Source organism: Convolutriloba macropyga, chromosome 9, assembly GCF_964194025.1.
Source record: "Convolutriloba macropyga chromosome 9, txConMacr16.3, whole genome shotgun sequence".
Classification (NCBI taxonomy): Eukaryota; Metazoa; Xenacoelomorpha; order Acoela; family Convolutidae; genus Convolutriloba; species Convolutriloba macropyga.
Window position 1 is genome coordinate 35,992,882 of NC_134476.1, and position 19,504 is coordinate 36,012,385.

The following is a 19,504-nucleotide window of genomic DNA, read 5'->3' on the forward strand; positions in this document are numbered from 1 at the left end:
ATTTATTTTTCCACATCAGCTTTTTTCAGAAAATGCATATATTTTAAAGCTGATTACCAGGAACCGAAACGAGTCTAGAAACCGAAACTACATACTCAAATGGGTTTTTTGTTTAGATAGTTTTGACCGATCGATATATGCATCGTAGAGAGTTGTGAGTGGTATCCATATTCGTTTTCTAGAGCGAGATATCGAGGCTTAAATTTTTGCGATAAAGATTGATTTGCGTTACTTTTATTCACATATTCCGGACATTTTGCCTAAAAATAAGTCAATTTGCTAAAACGTTTCAAAATTGTTAACAATAGTATTGATTTGATTTTCAAAGACAAAAACTATTGTCGACTATTTTGATTTACACTCTTTGGCAAAAAATTTGCCTAAATTTTTCAAAATTCAGCCTATTTCATCAAAAATTGCAAAAAACAGGCTTCTTTAGTTCATTTTAAATGTGCCCTAATCCACTAACACAATCTTTGTTAACTCCAAAGGGGGTATTCCTACTTCCACTTCCATTGAGTTCTCTGGAAAAAAATTTTGCCGTTTTTTGCTAACTTTCCTCGATGATTATCAAAAACGCTGCATTTAGTTTTTATTTTTTTTGCTATCAAAGTAGCTATATCTATGACCCTTGAAACAACTTAGTGTTCTTAATGGACGCAGATCAATAGCCAGGCCACTTTTTGTCCAGTCTTGGACTGTTACAATACAAAAATAATTCCAATTGTAATCAGTCGGTCTCTTTTTTTATGGTAATTAAAGAACAGAACGATTCAAATCATAGCTCACTGGTCATAGATCCAATTGGTTTCCTAAGCAGGTCCAAATTAATGTATCTAATTTTTTTAATCGAAAGCTTGCGGTCGTTTTGATTTTTAAAACTTTGATTTTGAGCTTTCTGAACTCTGCCATTATTTTCCTCTTAATTTGATCAACGTGTAGCTTAGTGTCAGCAAAAAAAGACTGCCTCTTCTTTCTACTGAATCAAAACAAAATTTTTTATAGCGGTTTACTCGTTAAATTATGGTTTTCTGGCTTTTATACTACCAGATTTCACATTTTTTGGTCATTTGCCAATTTTTCACGAGCTTTTATCGTCTTTCATATTAGCACATTATTGACAGCTCACACAACACATTACTGGCGGTCAAAATAAAGCAAAGTTGAAGATATCGAAATTATTAAAGTTTCAGATTACGGTTTTTACGGCTACGACACCACTCTCGAATAATTTAATGACATTTTTTTTTACTTTTTTGTAACTGACGTTTTCAGTTTGTCCTTTGGTCATTTGAAATTGAGCAGAAAATGATAGGCTCATCGGCCTTTTTAGGGGTTCAGAAGAGTCCATACTTTGATTTTAGTAAACAGCTGATGGCTTTCATGAATTTGAAAACAATTGTTTTTTTTTTAAAAAAAAAACTCTTACTTAGCATTTTTGTTCCTTTTTGTGTGTATTTGTCACCTAGTCTCGTTTGTTACAGTTTACATATAACATTATTGATGACGATAGTAGGAGAATGTATATAAAATCTACAGACTGTAAGAATTTGTTGTGACTACTGGCTTCGCTCGAGTATTTTGCAAAAAAGTACAAAATTATTATATTAATTCTGTCTAAATTTGACGTTCTTTTTGTAAGTGCAACACATATTCCGAGTAATTACAGGTCTCAGGGAATTCTTTTGGACACACAATGAACCTATTTACTTTTCCACTTTGTAGCTAAGGGCTTTCTTGACTTTGAAAATAATTGTTCTCGAAAAATACAAAAGTATTTCTTAATTTTACCTCTTTTCTCTTTTTTGTCAATTCTTTACCAGCACTCATTAATGAAAGGTCGCAAAACACATTATTTTGTAGAAGGGGCATTCGAACAGATCTTGAGAGGCAAAGTTTTTAGTTGATATCTAATGGTTTTCATTACTTTGAAACTAATTGTTTTTGAAAATATAAGCGAATGTACTAACTTTGCTATTTCTCTGTCTAGTTGTAACCAAGCCCTATTAAGGACTGGTCCTTTATTTTTTCTGGGTAATGTGCAAGTTATTTTGTTCAGTTTCATTTTTTTTCTGACACTATCTTGACTTTGATATTAATTTTTAAAAAAAAATTGACAAAGTTTTGGATGCAATTAATGTTTGTTGTTTAATTTTTTTGTTCGTCTTGCCTCGCTTTCTTAAATCTTAATTATGGCAGATCTTAACAATCTAGTCAAATATTTGGTTAAATTTCTAGCTGTCACTCATTTGGCAGACAATTATGCCACAAATGTAGAGCGGGGGCGGAACTTAAGGTAGGAACGCACATTACCGAGCCTCCTTGTTTTTTATGATTAATAAAAACACGTTAATGATGTCGTAGCGATGATCATGGATGTTTACACAACACGAAATTTGAATTTTGTTTGGGCGTTGCTGGTGAACTAAAAGACCAGTTATTTTGACCATAGATTTTTTAAAATTAGGGAAGTGTCAATGAGATGAGATGTAAACCAAAAAACAAGTAAAGCTCGGAGGGTATTCAGTGTCTGCACAGCTCTCTTAGAGTCTCACGCCTTAGTATTCTCTAAATATGTGATTAGGCAAAAAGTAGAGGCATTGATATCGCCTAGATAAAAATTTATCTGCAAATGGTTTTTAGATTGGCGGAGGACTTTTGTAACTCAATCAGTTTTCAATTGAATCGTTATCAGAAACTGATAATGACCAAATTCTATAGTGTCGCGTTGTTTGAGGAATTATACAACTATATTTTGCGAAAAAAATTAGTTGTTTTGCCATTCTTAAAAATCAGATTTTGCGATTGAAAAAGCGGCGCTCTTCCAAACCAAGACTGGCAAATGACAAATCTACTGCTTTCTTATCACACTATTCTCATTTCTCATGGTTTATCTCCTTAAAGGGTGCATAGCCCCTCAGTTCAATAAAAAATTTTGCTACACGGCAGATCTATTGGTTTTCATTACAGAATTGAACAGCTGGTTTTCAGACAGAGAATTGAGCAGCTTCTTAATAGTTGCCCTTTTATTGTTGAAAATCGTTTCACATGACTGTCTAAATACGTTTCTTGTTGACCGATAGAAAACATTGCATTAATAAGAAGTGGATGAAAACTGTGATAATCACATAACTTCTGATTCTAATGGAGTTGAAATGCTAAATTAACGACTGGTTATCCATCAAAAAGGAAGTTACTTACCAATTATATGTCCACTTATTCAAAAAAACTTACTGCGAAAGAAGAATTTATCTGTGAAGTTATCACAAAACTAGCTAAGGACAAAATGACCGCAGATAGCGCGGTAGGTGAAGGGGTTATGGGGATTTCATCATCAACTGAAGAGGGTTTGTGCATGGAAAAGAAGAAAACAACCTAGTTTTTGGAAGCAGCATTGTAGCGAAACTTGAGGGAGACAAAAGCCTTCCCCATGACTGTAGTCTCCCCGCATACACAACAATGAAAAGGGGGTCCACAACAAAGGAAAAGCTCAAAATACTAGACGACTACCCGAACAAAGAGCTCGAAACTTTAATCCGGAAAACTTTAAGACGGAACTAACAACATTTTGAAGTTTAAAAAATCTGCTGATGACATATTTTCAGGATTCAACGAGCTGGTCATAAAATGTAAACACAAATTTGAACCGGTTGTGTCTGTACTGTATGAGGTGCCACCCTAAAAGAATCGACTTGCTAATAGTGACAAAAATACATTGATTGACGAATTCAATGACTTACTACTTTAAAATTTTGATGACTCTAGTGGTTTTCAAGTGCTTAAACCAAATAATTCGCAACACTCCTAACTCTAATGGAAATTTACCGGACTACAAACAACTCTTCCAAGATAATTTGCATCTGAATTACTCCCGTAGTGTACCAATGCTTAAAAATTTACTTAGTTATCTTCTAAGAATCTCATCTGGTTTAGTAAATGATAGCAGTAAGATCTACAATAATGCTGTTTATAACATTGGACCAACCAATAACGGTCAATCCTCACCCATGCGCAATATTTGAAACTCGTTCAAAAATCAAAATTTCTATAAACCTCGCCAGACTTATTCATATTTTGAACCATACTGATCATTGTTAATGTTCTGTTGGTCTAATGGTGTACTCAGTTAAATGCCAAATAATTTTAATTTACTTATAATATTTTTGATTCTGTTTGAAAGATCGGTGGTCTATCTTCCTCCCGCGCCACCCAATTTCAAACAGAGATTCAATCCACTAGGCAAGAGGCACTCAAATCTATGTTTTCGATATGTAATATTTTATTTCCAACTATTTGCTCAATTTTTAGCGGTTATTTTTTATTACTTCTCTACTCTGGTGGATTCATTGAATTGAACCCCGGCCCATACGAAGAGTACAGTGATCTTTTCCATAATTGTGTGAGGGACAATCCCAAAACTCTAAAAAAAACTACCTCTAAACTGTCGGAGTTTAAATACATAATCCATCGATTTAAAACATTTAGTTAATGACATCGGACATATTGCATATATGGTTTCACTGAAACATGGTTAAATATTTTTTCAAATCCGACACTATTTGAAATGCAGAAAAATGATTTGACTTGTTTGAGAAATGGCAGAGGAGCAGCGAAGAAAGGAGGGGGTTTAATGGTGCTAATTCCGAAAACACTGAACGCAAAGTTGCGTAGTGACTTTGAAAACATGACTGAAAATTGTGAAACCAAGTGGTTTTAATTTACTCACCTGAAAATCAGGCAAAAATTTTTGATCAATTTTTCTTACTGTCCCAACAAAATGTTGCTGACGAATTCCTTGAGAACTTAGGCAGAGGAATTGATCGCGCGGTACCTCAAAACATGACGGTTATATTAATGGGGGACTATAACTTGAACTATTGGGACCCATCAGATCGTTCACAAATTGATACAGTTGTTATTTCTTACGATTTGAATATCAATAACGTGTGACCTGCCTCTAGAATAGGAAACAAAAAAGGAACATTTGTTGGGTATATTATAACGGATGAATCATTTACGAAAAGAAAAACTTACGTTTTTGATACCTTGATCAAATCTGACCATATGGCACCACTTTCAATTCTAAATTTAACACTAACTAGAAAGTCAACCGTTAGTTCAAAAATTGTTTTTGATCAGACAAATTTACACTTAAAAACATTTCGAAAACCATTAACAACTCAGATTGGAATATTTTTACTCAAAAAAAAGACATAGAAACACAATACACAACTTTTGAAAAAGTATTGTCCTCAGTGCAGTAAGAACTCATGCTCCGTTGAGAAAAGTATATACGCGATGATAAACCCCTTTTCTCTTTCTCAACAACTAGACAGTTACAAATTAAGAAAGATCTAATTGACAATGAAATTTTTGACAAGCTCCTTAATACAAGAAATCAATTGAAGTCGCACTACAAGAAAGATCTTGAAAAGTTTCATAAAGAATTGATTGAGAATAACTCAAGCGTCCGAAAAAATGGAGTGTTGTTAATGAAGTTAGAAACTTCAAAAGAACAGCAACTAACGTCGACTGTTAAAAAAATAGCTTTGGTAAACTCATAACAAATAAACAGGAGATTGCTAATCACTTCAACTACGTTTTTAATCAATTAGGGGCTTTTAAGTTTAATAATAATGATACAAAATATCAGCTTGAAACCACCACTCGGTTCCTGTCAATTTTTCTTTTAGATTTGTAACCAGCCATGAGAACCTAAAAGTGCTTTTTCACTGAAACAAAAGTAAACCACTGGGTCTTTCTAACTTGCCTGCCTGGGCGCCTAAATTAGGAATACCAGAACCAGATAAAACGTTGTGTTTTCTGTTTAATGAATATTTGAAATCCGAACAATTTCCTTCGCAACTAAAATTTGCTCACATCACTCTGCTATTTAAAAAAGGTGATATTGACAATCCATTAAACAATAGACCAATCTCTTTAACGCCTGCTTTATCAAAAATTTCTGATAAATAACTTAGAGAACAATTTGAAGAATATCTTCACAAAGCCAATATATACAACAAAACGCAATTTGGTTTCCGGAAAAATTATTCCACGATAGATGCACTAGTATTTTTAACTGAAACAATACATTGCAAGCTTGATAAAAAAGATCCGAAATCTTGGGTTTTACCGGTTCAGCCAAGAACCTTATCAAAAGTCTTCTTAATGATAGGTTTCACTGTGTTAAAATGAACAATGTAGAATTCGACTGGTTCAAATTAGTCAGAGGGGTTCCGGAAGGTAGGGTTCTCGGTCCCTTTTTATTCAATATTTACTTTAACGAACTCCAATTCAATATAGTCTCTAATATAGTTCAATACGCACATGACACAGTCATTTTCTCCTCCCAAAAAAGTTTAAGATAGTCTCGAAATTCTTGAAAAGGATGTAAAAAAAATTGGTTAATTTTTTTTATTGCAATTCTCGTAGGCTCAATGCTGACAAAAAGGAATTCATTGTTTTTTGCTCCACATAATCTAAAGATGAGTCAGTTACAATTCATGGACAAAATTTTAAAGAAAAAACGCCAAGTAAAATATCTTAGAGTTACTATTGATAGAAAACTCAGCTTTCAATCCGAGGTAAAAAAATATTTTACGAAGTATGGCACAAGGCATAAAACCAATCTATACATTACGGAATTACGTTCCTAAAAACTTCAAAAAAAAACACTGAATAACTCTCTTGTTATCAGTCACTGCAATATTCAGCAGTACTTCTGGGCTCATTATCTCAAAATCTTGTAACAACTCTCGAAAAACAATTAAACGGGGCTGTCAGAGCTTGCTACAATCATGAAAAGTTTGATTCATCCCACGATCCTAAACTGATTAATAACGTAATACCTGTTCAAATGTTAATACTATATAGGGTTTCACTATACACCAGACAAATTTTTAATTAAAAAAAGCAACCATTTAAAAACATTTATGGCATTCCATTATCAACGGCGAACTTTTATTTTCACAATAGGACCAAAAATTAGTAAATGAAATCATTGCTAGAACTAAATGCGTTGAACAGGGGATAATAAATAATGGTGTAAGATATCATAATGATATCTTAAGGGCGAATGAAACCTTGTCAAACTCTCCTGTAACTGCCAAAAAATATACAACTCCTACTTTTTGGAAAACTTCAATAAGGACCCAGTCCAAATTCAGTTTGGCCAATTAATGTGGCGTGAATTCAAATTTAGTTCATGATGTGTGCTGTTCCTGCCTATGTATATATTAATCTTTTTATCTACCAACTCAATTATTCGGCGTTCACAATTCAAAAATAACTTTTCTTGTTTATTTATTAAATACAGACACTACCTGGTTGATGTATTTCAGATATATCATTTCAGGAATATACGTGTTCTTTTTTTACATGCAAATTTCGATAAGGCATTTTGTAGTTGTCTTTTCTTGTTGTGCGTGTGCTTTTGAATTGTCTATTTATTCGTCTAAGAAATCGGTAGGCACTAGCACTCATTCGGGAGGAAGGCTTGGTAGTTTGTCTTTGAGGTTCGTCTTTGGCAATGATTGCTACATTGTAGTGAGCATTCCCATAAGAAGAGTGCGTGTGAGAGATTTTTAGAGTGTGTGCGTGAGTGTGTTTGAGTGCGTGAATGTGTGTGTATGCGTGTTTGAGTGCGTGTGCGTGTGCGAGAGTGTGTGTGTGTGAGTGAGTGTAAGTGTATCTGTGTGTCTGTGTGCGTGTGTGAGGGTGTGTGTGAGTGCGCACGTCTGTATGTGCACGTGTGTGTGTGTAATTGTGCCTGCGCGTGTGGGTCTGTGTGTGCGTGTGCGCGCTTCTGAACATGTGTGTGTGTGTCAGCGCGTTTCTGTGTGCGTGTTTGAACGTGGGAGCATGAGTGTGTGTGCGCGTGTGTATATGCGTGTATGTTTGTGAGTCTTTGAGTGCTGGTGTGGGTGAGCGTAAGTGTGCATGTGTCTGTGTGCGTGTAGATGTGTGTAGGCGTGTGTGTGTCATTGAGTGTTTACGTGTGTGTGCGCGTGTGTCTGTGTGCGCACATGTGTATGTGAGTGTGCGTGTGTTCGGGCGCGCGTCTGCAAATGTGTGCGTGTATAAGCGCGTTTCTGTGTGCGTATGTGTACGTGTGTGCATGAGTGTGTGTGCGTGAGTGTGTGCTTGAGTGTGTGTGTGAGTTTGTGTGCTTGGGTTTGCGTGTGTTTGTGTGTGTGTGTTTGTGTACGTGCGTGTGCGTGTGAGGGTGTGATTGTGTAAAAGTGTGAGTGTGTTAGTGAGTGAGTTGAGTGAGTTTGTTTTTGAGTGAGTCAGGATGTGAGTGAATTAAAGAGTGAGTGAGTGAGTAAGTGAGAGAGTGAGTGGGTGAGTAAGTTAGTGGGTGGGGTGAAATAGTGAGTGAGTGAGTGAGTGAGTGAGTGTGTGAGTGAGTGAGTGTGTGTTTGTGAGTGATTTAGTTGTGTCTGAGTGCGTGCGTGAGTGCTTGAGTGTGTGTATGTGTGTGAGTATTTGCGTTTTTGCGTGCGTTTGCACATGAGTGTGCGTGTGCGAATGTGTGAGTGAGTGTGCGTGTGTTTTTTTTGTGTGTATGCGTGTGTGTGCGTGTGGGTGTGTGTACTTGTGTGTGTTTGTGTGTTTTTGCGCGCAAGTGTGCGTGTGTGTGCTTGTGCGAGCGTGTGTGCGTCTGTGGGTGTGTGTGTAAGCGTGTGTCCGTAAGCGTGAGTGCGTATGTGTGGGTGAAAGTATGTGCGTGTGTTTGCATGTGCGTGTGTGAATCTCTCTGTGTGTGTGAGAGCGTGAGTGTTTGAGTGTGTGTGAGAGTCGGTGATTGTTCAAGATTGTGAGTATGTGAATGTGAATCTGTGAGTGTGCGACTGTGTTTGTGTATCTGCGTGTGCGTGTGTGTGTGAGAAAGTTTGTTTATCCGCATATTTATGACTGTTCGAAGGTGTCAGATTGTGGGTGAGTGTGTGTGAGTGTGTTTGTATGTGTGTGTATCTGAGTGGGTGTATGTGAGTGTGTGTGCTTGTGTGTGCGTGTGTGTGTAGGTATTTAGGTGTGAGTGTGTGAAGATGTGAGTGTATGCGTGTGTGAATGTTTCAATATATGAGTGTGTATCTGTGTGTTTTTGTGTTTGTGTTTGTTAGTGTGTGTATTTGAGTGTGTGTGCTTGGCTGTGCGTGTTTGCGTGTGTGTTTGTTTGTGTGCGAGTGATTGTGTGATAGTCTGCGTTGGTGTGAGTGTGTATGTGGGTGTGTGAAGAAGTGATTGTGTGAGTGTTTGAATATTTCAATGTGTGTGTGCTTGAGTGTGTGTGTATGTGTGTGTGCGTGAGTGTGCGTGCGTATGTGAGTCGTTGAGTGTTGATTTGACTGTCAGTGTGTGCGTGCGTGAACGTTTGAGTGTGTGAGTGTGTGTGTGTGTGGTTCGGTGAGTTTGTGAGTATGTGAGATTGTGAGTGTGTGATTATGTAACTGTGTTTGTGTGAGTGTGTGTGTGTGTTTGTGCGCGCTTGTGTATGCATATGCGTATGATTGTATGAAGGTAAGAGTTCGTGAGTTTGTATGTTTGTGTGTGAATATGTTTGAATATGTGAGTGTGTGAGTGAGTGAGGGTGTGAGTGTATTTGTGTGTTTTGGTGTTTGTGTTTATTTGTGTGTATGTGAGTGTGTGATAGTGTGCGAAGGCGTTAGTGTGTGTGTGTGGGTGCATGAAGATGTGATTGTGGGAGTGTTTGAATGTTTGAATGTGTTTGTGTGCGTGTGGGTGTGCGAGTAAGTCTGTTTGTTTAAGAACATGTGTGTGAGTTTGTTTCTTCTATTTGTGTGTGTGCGTGAGTGTGCGTGCGTGTGTGTGTGTGTGTGTGTTTGCGTGCCTGAGTTTGCGTGGGTTTGTGTGTGTTTGTGTCCGTGCGTGTGCGAGTGAAGGTGTGATTGTGTAAAAGTGTGAGAGTGTTAGTGAGTGAGTTGAGTGAGTTTGTTAGTGAGAGAGTGAATGAGTGCGTGTGTGCGAGTGACTTATTTGTGTCTGAGTGCGTGCGCGTTTGTTTGATTGTGTATGTGTGACTTGTACATTTTTTTGTGCGTGTGCATTTGCGTGTGCGAATGTGTGAGTGAGTGAGTGAGTGCGTGTGTGTGTGTTTTTTTTTTGTGTGCGTGTGTACGTGTGTTTGTGCGCTCAAGTGTGCGCGTGTGTGCTTGTGCGCGTCTGTGCGTCTTTGGGCGTGTGTGTAAGTGCATATCTGTGTGCGTGAGTGTGTGTGCGTGAATGTATGTGCGTGTGTGTGTGCATATGCGTGTGTCTTTGAGTGCGAGTGTGTAATTGTGTGTAAGTGTGTGAGTTGGTGAGTGTTCAAGATTGTGAGTATGTGAGATTGTGAATGTGTGAGTGTGCGAATTTGTTTGTTTATCTGTGTGTGGTTGTGTGTGAGAGTGTGTTTGTGCGTATTTGTTTGATTGTACTAAGGCGTAAGAGCGTGAGTGAGTTAGCGTGTGAGTTTTTTTGTGTGTGTATGTGAACGTGTGTATATGAGTGTGTTTGCTTGTGTTTGCGTGTGTGCGTGCGGATTGAAATGTGAGTGTGTGAAGGTGTGAGTTTGTGAGTGTGTGAAGATGTGAGTATATGAGTGTTTGAATGTTTTAATATATGAGTGTGTGTGCGTGCAAGAGTGTGTATGTGTGTGTGTGTGTACGTGTGATTGTGCGAAGGTGTGGGTGTGTGTGCGTGTGAGTATGAGTATGTGAAAGTGTCTGTGTGTGAATATGAGTGTGTGAATGTTTGAACTTGTGAAGTGTAATTGTGTGTGTGCGCGCGCGCGTGAGTGTGTATGTGCGTGTGCGTGCGTTGGAGTTTGTAAAAATGTGTGTGTGTGTGTGCTTTCGTGTGCGTGTGAGTGCGTGAGTTTTTCGGTGTGTGTGTGTGTTTGTGTGTGTGTGTGTGTGTGTGTGTGTGTGTGTGTGTGTGTGTGTGTGTGTGTGTGTGTGTAAGTTTATTTCTGCATGTGTGTGGGCGTGATTGTGTTTGAGTGTTTGTGTGAGTTTGTGTGCTTGATTTTGCGTGTGTGTGCATAAGTGTGTGTAAGTGTGTATGCGTGTGTAGGAGTGTGCGTGTGTGAAGGTGTGTGTGAAAAAGTGTGAGTGTGTTATTGAGTGAGTGAGTAAGTGAGTGGAGTGAGTTAGTAAGTGAATGAATGAGTGTGTGAGTGTGTGAGAGTGTGAGTGAGTAAGTGTGTGTGTGTGTGTGTTTGAGTATGTGAGTTATTAATTTATGTGTAAGTGAAAGTAAGTTTTTGTGTGTTTGAGGGTGTGTGTGTGAGTGAGTGTGTGTGTGTGCGTAATTGTGTGTGTATATGTGTGTTTTTAGGTGTGTTATTGTGCGTGTGTGTGTGTGAGTGAGTGTGTGTGTGTAAGTGTGTGTGTATATGTGTGTTTTTAGGTGTGTTATTGTGCGTGTGTGTGTGTGTGTGTGTGTGTGTGTGTGTGTGTGTGTGTGTGTGTGTGTGTGTGTGTGTTAACTGATTGGCAAAAAAGGTTTTGTCAAACCATTTGAGTCACCGTGGCAACCTGTGGTGAAATTCAGTTGTTTAATTCGAACTTTGATTTTTTTAGATAATTCGTGCGTTTTATCTGCGTGATTCGTTTCTTTTGCTATATTTTAGATGTCACCCTCTCAACAGTAAACATCTGTTTTATAGGTCTTTTTGTGAATTCTTTTCCTACATGCGTTGGAAAAAGTTTTTGAAAACGCTATTAGATTTACCTTCTATTTTCTGATTTGGACTATTCTGTTTTGCCCCCGTCCAGTAATTTTTTCGCCCCAAATTACAAATTATATGTTTATTGATCATGTTACTATGTAAAAAAATAGCACGTGCGCCTGGGGGATTAAAAAATGTAAGCCCACTAAGCTGGGGTGCAGCCAAAACAAAAAAGATCCTCTGATTGTTTTTGTTTTGAAAAGGATTTGTATATTTAAGTTGTTATTGATTTCCATCTCGCATAAAAAAAATTTTGGTTCCACGTTAATTCGAAATCTTCCGGCGACGTTTGTTTTTTAAGATTTAATTACACACTTTTGAAGATTAAATGCTTTGGTTGTTTTAATCAAGATATAGGAGTCCAGAAATGAAATAGCTGGAATTTTGAGTCGTGGTTTTCAGAACCTATTACACACATTGATGGGCACCTAATGACGTCTTTGACTTTTATTCTACATGTTTGTATAAAATATGTAAATGTTAAAATATTCCGTCTTTAGTATGGATCTTGCCACCAGCTTTTTACATAAAAATTTTTTAAGTCACGGCTCATTAACTTTGGTACGTTGATGAAATTAGTCAGTCTAAATTGTTTTTGATATAGTATTATCTTTTTTGCTGTATTTTTCCTTTTGATGTATCTTCTAGATCTTTTTAATCTGTTAATTTCCAGCGATATGCCTTGTGTCCGCCCGTCCTCTTGTTGCTGATCTGGTTTCTGCAAATACCGCTGCATTCCTTTATTTTTTCGTTTTTATGGTTTTGGTCGTTTGAGTTTGCAAACGTTTACTTTAGTAATCGAACCCTCGTAAATTTTACCGTCTGTATTAGGGACGAAAAGGTATCTGCTTTAATCGACCCGTGAAGTGTTTGAAGAATTGTTTTTCCTTCCTCATACTATCTTTTCTTCCTCCAATTGCTGATGTTTCAAGCCCAGCAGAATGGATAGATTGCTATCGGATGTTCGACATTAATTTTTTTTTTAAAAAAAGTAATGAAGCCGAGTGGAAAAATTCAAAATCCAGTGGAAACTAGCGGCTAAGAAGTTGTGGGAGCGGAAATGACACCACATTGGGACCAAAGTGCATGTGTGTGTGTGTGTGAGGGTGTCTGTGAGTACGTGAGTGTGTGAGAGTGTTAGTGTAATTCTCTGTGTAGGAGAGTGTGTTTGTGTGTGGTCTTTCGTGCATATGTGCGTACTTCTGTCGGTCTGTGGCCATGTGTGTGTTTGTGCGGGTTTGTGTGCGTGCGTGTGGTTGTGTGTGCGTGTATGTGTCTGTGTGTGTGCAGGTGAGTGTTTGAGTGTGTGTGTAAGTGAGTCTTTGAGTGTTTGACTGCTTTTGTCTGTTTGTGTATGTGAGTGTACGTGTGTGCTTGTGCTTATGTGTGTGAGTGTGAGAGTGTGTGAAGGTGTGAGTGTGTGTGTGTGAAGGTGAAGGTGTGAGTGTGTGTGTAAGGAAGTAAGTGAGTGTGTGTGTGTGTGCGTGAGAAAAGGTGGGCATATTTGAGTATGTGAGTGTCTGTGTGTGCCAAGGTGAGTGTGGGTGTGAATGTTTGAATGTGTGTGCGTGAGTTTGTGTGCGAGTAGATGTGTGTGCTTGTGTGAGCGTGTGGGTGTGTGTGTGGGAGTGCATGTGCGTGTATGATTGTGTGAAGATGTGTTTGTGTGTATGTATGTGTTAGTGTGTTTGTGTGTTTTTTATGTTGGTGTGTGTGCTTGAGTTTGTGTAAGTGTTTGCGTGTGTGTGCGTTTGTGTGTGAAGCTGTGAGTGTGCAGGTGTGAGTGTATGTGGGCGTAGGGTGTAAGTGCACGTGTGCGTGTGTGAGTCTGTGAGTGTGTGTGTGTGTATGTGTGTGAGTGACTGTGTGAGTCCATGAGTGTTTGAGTGTGTGTGTGAGAGTCGGTGTGTGAGTATGTGAGTGTGTGACTGTGTTTGTGTTTTTGTGTAAGTGTGTGTGTTAAGTGATTGGAAAAGACATCACAAGGTTTTGTCAAAGCATTAGAGTCACCGTATCATTCTGTGATTTTCAATTTTTAAATTCAAATTTTTATTTGTTTTAGATATTTATGTAGTTTCCGTTTTCCTTGTGTTTTCTGTGTGATTTATTTGTTTTGCTATAATTTAGACGTCACTCTGTCAACTTCTATTTTTTGATTGTCTTTTTGTGAATAATTGTTCCTACATCAATTCGAAAAAAAATTCTTGGAAATGCTATAAATTTCATCTTCCGTTTTCTGATTTTTTGTTTTGAAAGTGATTAGTATATTTAGGTGAAAATTGGTTTCATTTTCTCATAAAATAATTTTTGTTTCCAGCTTAATCCAGAATTTTCCGGCGATGTTTGTTTTTAAAAATTTAATCTCCAACTTTTGAAGATAAATAAGTGTAATGATTTTAATCAGGACGCAATAGTCCAGAAAAAATTGGCGCGAAAATTGAATTGTGGTTTTTAGAACTTATTGCAAATATTAACGAGCACTTAATGATGTTTTTGACTTTTAGGCTACATGTTTGTATTAAGTAAGTGAATCATTGAAAATGTCCGTCTTTAGTATTAATCTTGCTACTATCTTGTTACATGATTTTTTTAGGTCGTGTCTCATAACTTTGTTAAGTTGATAATAGTAGTATGTCTAATTTATGATATAGTAATATCAATTTTGCTGTATTTTTTGTTTTGAAGTAACTTCTAGTTCAGTTCAATGTGTTGCTTAATTTTCGGCGATATGCCTTGGGTCTGCATGTTCTCTTGTTGCTGTTCTGGTTTCTGCAAATACCCCTGTATTCTTTCATTTTTTTTCCGTTTTTAAATTTTGGCTGCTCGACTTTGCAAACGTATTACTTTAATGATCAACCCCTTTTAAACTTTACCGTCTGAATTCAGTACGAAAGTTTATTTGCTTGGATTGACCCGCGAAGTATTTGAAGAATTGATTTTGCTTTCTCAAACTGTCTTTGCTTCCTCCAATTGCTGACGTTTCCAGCCCAGCAGAATTGATAGATGGCTATCGGATGTACAATATTAAATTGTTGAAAACATTCAATGAAGCCGAGTGGACAAATCTATAATCCACTGGAAACTAGCGGCTAAAAAGTTGTGGAAGCGGAATTGACAGCACACCGGGCCCAAAGTGTGGGTGTGTGTGTGAGGGCGTCTGTGTGTACGTGAGTGTGTGAGAGTGTGAGTGTAATTCTGTGTGTGAGAGAGTGTATTTTTGCGTGTCCGTGCGTGCGTGTGTGTTTGTACGTGTGTGTGTGCGTGTCGGTGTGCAGGCATGCGTGTTTGTTCGTGTAATTGTGTGTGTGAGAGAGCGTGTATGTGTGCGTGTGTATGTACGTGTGTGTTTGTGTGTGTGCTTGTGTGTATGTCTGTGCGTGACTGTATATGTGTGCGTAACTGTGAGTAGTTGAGACATTAAATTTTAAAAAAAAAATGGATGGAGCCGGATTGACAATTCCAAAATCCATTGGAAACTGGCGGCTGGAAGATTTTGGAAGCGGAATTTACAGTACATCGGGCCTAAAGTTTTCCAATGGACAGGACATTTTCCCATTTTCGAACTGTAAGTAACTAAAACCGTCCTCAAAAATGAATGCAGCCTTGCTCAAAACCTTCAAACTATGCTCGAAAAAAATATGCATTGACTGATCATTGCATAATGTAATTGAATGAAATGCGAAAAAAATAAATAATTCTGTATATATCAACAAAAAGTTTGTAACTGAAACATCAAGAAGTTCAATGCATTGTAATTAACTTAAAAGAAAAGTCAGTAATCAGGGTTTGAAGTTACATTTACAAGTTGTATTGAAATATTGAAAGAATTCTAAGAAAGAATTCTCCCATCTTAATAAATGAAGTACCTCCCCATATGACAAGCTTAGAAAATCGATCTAATAGTCGATGCTTTTCTACAAATACTAATTCGTTGCGCGTCTGTCGAAAAGTCGAATTGGTGTTTGGCACCACTCACTGTTAACATTGGCATGAACCATCAAACATCAGGAAACAATTTATCAAACCAAAAAACTTGAGAAAACTTGAAAAATTTCAGATTTATAAGTTTTACAGGTTGGAACCGAGAAAACAAAAATTTGTTAATGTGTTGTTTTTGTGAGGTCTTATATGTATGTTATTATTCTCGGTCATATAAATGAGTAACCAAATGACTCGCAGCTTCGATCAATGCCTGAGGCACTTAACGTATTTGGCGCAGTCATTTAATTTTTACTATGTAAATAAAGACTTTAATCTAATAGATCAAGCCTAAAAGAATTGTATTTGAAGCCATTTGAAACTTTTGAAAAGAGCACTTAGCTCTTGTTTCGACTATTAATTGATTCCTAATCATCTCGGGTCTTTTTGTGTTAAGTTCCGGCTTGATCCTAAAAAAAGGCAAAGTCTTCAGACTGTTTGAGTTTTCTGTTACGAAACAAGCAACAAATGACAAAACTTCATACTTCATCAGTAGGCTTATTGTCGAACTCAACTACTCTTTTATAAACAACCGAGCACATAGTAGTTTTGACGAGACTTAAGACAATTGTTTTGGAAACAAAGAACAAGCTAAAATACCCAATCTATTTTTACCTTACCTTAACGAGCTAAAAGCAAAACAATGACAGTAGAGAAATGCTTAACAAAGGTTCTTCCAGACTTAGAACAAATATGAGTGCACTATTAGTTCTGGTAATTAGTGTAGAAATTGATTACGTAAAAAAAATGAGTACTAAAACACTAGAACTAAAGTAGAAAATTGAACCGTTTGTTTTGTGTTATGAGTTTTATCTGTTTAGGACCTTTTAACGACTGTATTTTAAACTGAAATGTTTTGCCATTATCAGTGCTAAAAATTTCAACCCAAGAGTAAACATCTGTTTGCTCAACGGTAAAGTTTAATAACAACGGATAAGTGTTTTCAGTGTTTAAATTCAACAGAGTATTGGTCAAATCTGTTTGGTGAAATCTGTTCTGATCAGATAAATAGTATGAAACTTTGCATATTTTGTTGTTTTCTTTAATACTTTTATTTAAATTCTGAACTTTTACTTTAATATATGACATATAAATAAAACAGGAAAATTGTTTTTGGTGTTTTATTATTCTATTTTTGTGTGAAATGGCACAGAAAATCGTAAAAAATTGTTTAATACGGGATGTTTTGTACATCATTCGTAATATATTAGTCGCTATTATTGTGTAAAAAATATGTATGTTGTTTTCGTGAAGTGATTGAGGTTGTTAATGACCGAACTTAAGTATGAAATAAACAACTTTTTTGATAATTTTGTATACTATATGGCTTAGAAAAGGCTAATTTACGCTTTAATTTTGGTCCAAAAAAGGCTGTTTCTTAGTATGGTGCGAACCTTCTTATTGAATTTATGATAGAATTGTTAGACCCCGTAAATTAATACAATTTTGTGAATCTTTCCACTAGATTCGTGCAAAATTTTTGGCTAAAAGTTCGTTAATTAAGGGTAAATATGCAATTTTTAATTAATTATTGGCCAAATTTTCTGCAGGAATCTCAATCAAACTGTTTTCAGTTTTCAATAGATTTAGCCAATTCTGAAAACTAGTGTTCTCAGGTTCATAAGTTACATAGAAATTAGCAGGAGAATTGTGTTCAAACACATAGAAAATGGCTAAGAAAGTAATTCTGTCAGCAAGAAACCGTGTTATTTTACCACTTCTAGTGTTTTCTATTGCTGTTAGATTATGATGTTCTACAATAACTATTCCAGTTTGATCCCCACACTGTTTAAAACCTCTTTAATTATGAGAACATGTTGTGAAACCGCCTAAAATGTGTAAATTCTCATCAGATTATGCTATTTTCAGGCTGAAAATCTATGATGGGGGGATAAAATTGAGTAGAAACTGTGCTATTATTTGTTAATTTAGGGCCAAATTGAGGTTTATATTAACGAAATTTGGTTAATACTGACTAAAATAGTGTAAAAATGACGCTAAATTGACTAGAATTTGAGTTATGTTTGTTAAAATGCGACAAGAATGATTTTTATACGGCGTAAATTTGATTAATTTTGCTTCAAATAGGACTCAGCTGAAATTTATTCGGCTAATTTCTGATTATTTTATGATAAATTTTGATGGAATGGATGATCATCAAGATAAAATTTGGATAATATTTGTTAAGATAGTGCAAAACTGACATTTATTTTGCTAAAATTTGATCAATAATTGGTAAAACAGGTCTAAACTGACATTTACTTAAGTAAAATTTGGTTAATGTTTGTGAAATTAAGATACAACGAAAATTTATGAGGTTAAAATGCAGTTAATGCACATTAAAATGGGTTAGATTTGGTGTTTAAGTGACTAAAATCTAAATATTAAGATAAAAGTGACGTTAATTTGGTTAAAATTTGGCTAATATTTGTGAACTTAGGACAAAATAATGTTTATTTGGTTAAAATTTGAATTATATTACCCCATCCGGGCAAAAAATTGATAAAACAGAGTGAAGAATCAGCTGCCTGCTGTTTTTTTGGTTGTAAATTTTGCATTTAGGCCCAAAACTGGATAAAATATACGCTATTGAACTTCCAAGTATGTGCATTGGTTGTTATGCTATGCGTTAAAATATTCCGATCGGACAGAAAAACAAAAATTCAGGCGTGATTCTTGCCTCTGGTCGCACCAGCTATCAAACAGAACGGGCTGCTACGGATCTCATACTTGGAGATCCCTTTATGTTTGTCGATCCCTCTGATAAAAGGAAAAAAACAACTCGAAGGCAAAGATATATGCCCAAGACCTGTTCCAGCTAATAGGTCTCAACTAAAACTCAAATGGGTGGCTGAAAAGCAGATTGTTTAAATAAACAAGCTTACACAGAGTAGAAATTAATCGGGTTGAGCTTTTTGTTGGTGATGTTACTATAGCGTCGACACTTCTTTAGTTTCTCCCAAATACTTGTTTCCAAAAATTTGTCTTTAAAATTCTTGCAAGTATTTCAATTTTATCTTTCGAAACATAAGTAGTTGTCTGCTTCTGATTCTTGGCTCTCTTATTTCTCTCTTATTTTATTCCGTCCCACTTCGCTCAGGGAATTTATAAGATCCTCTCAACTCAGTTTGGGCTGATAGGGAGCGAATCAAAAACTCACGTTTATAGTGAGGTGCTTCTTAATTTTCCTATTCGCTGAGAAAGCGAGGGTTTACTCTTTTTTTACCTCACGGAAAAATTATTGAAACTCCAAAAAAAATAAAAATCTATAGACTTAGAGCATCAATTATTGATCACGTAGGCGCTTGTTTGCTGCTTTTTCCCTCTTCGAAAACCGGAACAATTATGCTGTTCTTGTCGGGCTTTTATGAAAAACTATTGTCATTTCCCCTGAAGCAATCTGCTTCATCTTTATTGAACGTTGGGGGAAGGATCTGTATTGCAACTGTCAAAAGCGAAGTAATTTAAAACAAAAGTAAGTGCGGTGATACAGGCCTCCTACGATAAAGAATGCATATTTTCTATCCTGAATATAAGCGAAGAGATCCAGGCCTAACGTTGTGTTAATTTAAACAAGTCGAAATAAGTTGTTTAAAAAGTTGTGTACTGGTAGTCTTAACGCGCTTTAAATTGTTTAGCGTGCAGTGAAAGAATGGTTAATTAAGTCCTACATACGTTCGCTCCAATGCGGGATTAATTATCCGTTCATTTGTAACGGTTTTCGTAATACTACATGTGCAATTGTATGCTTTCAAAACTACCAAATTTGTAACCCTGATGTGATTGAAA

The 19,504-nt window shown here is 36.5% G+C and overlaps 1 protein-coding gene across 1 annotated transcript in view; it reads right to left on the reverse strand.

The window, feature by feature from the left end:
• Window positions 1-19,504, reverse strand: part of LOC142345753 (potassium voltage-gated channel subfamily A member 1-like) — a 488,213-nt gene that overhangs the window by 454,560 nt on the left and 14,149 nt on the right. The gene's annotated exons all lie outside the window — the stretch shown is intronic.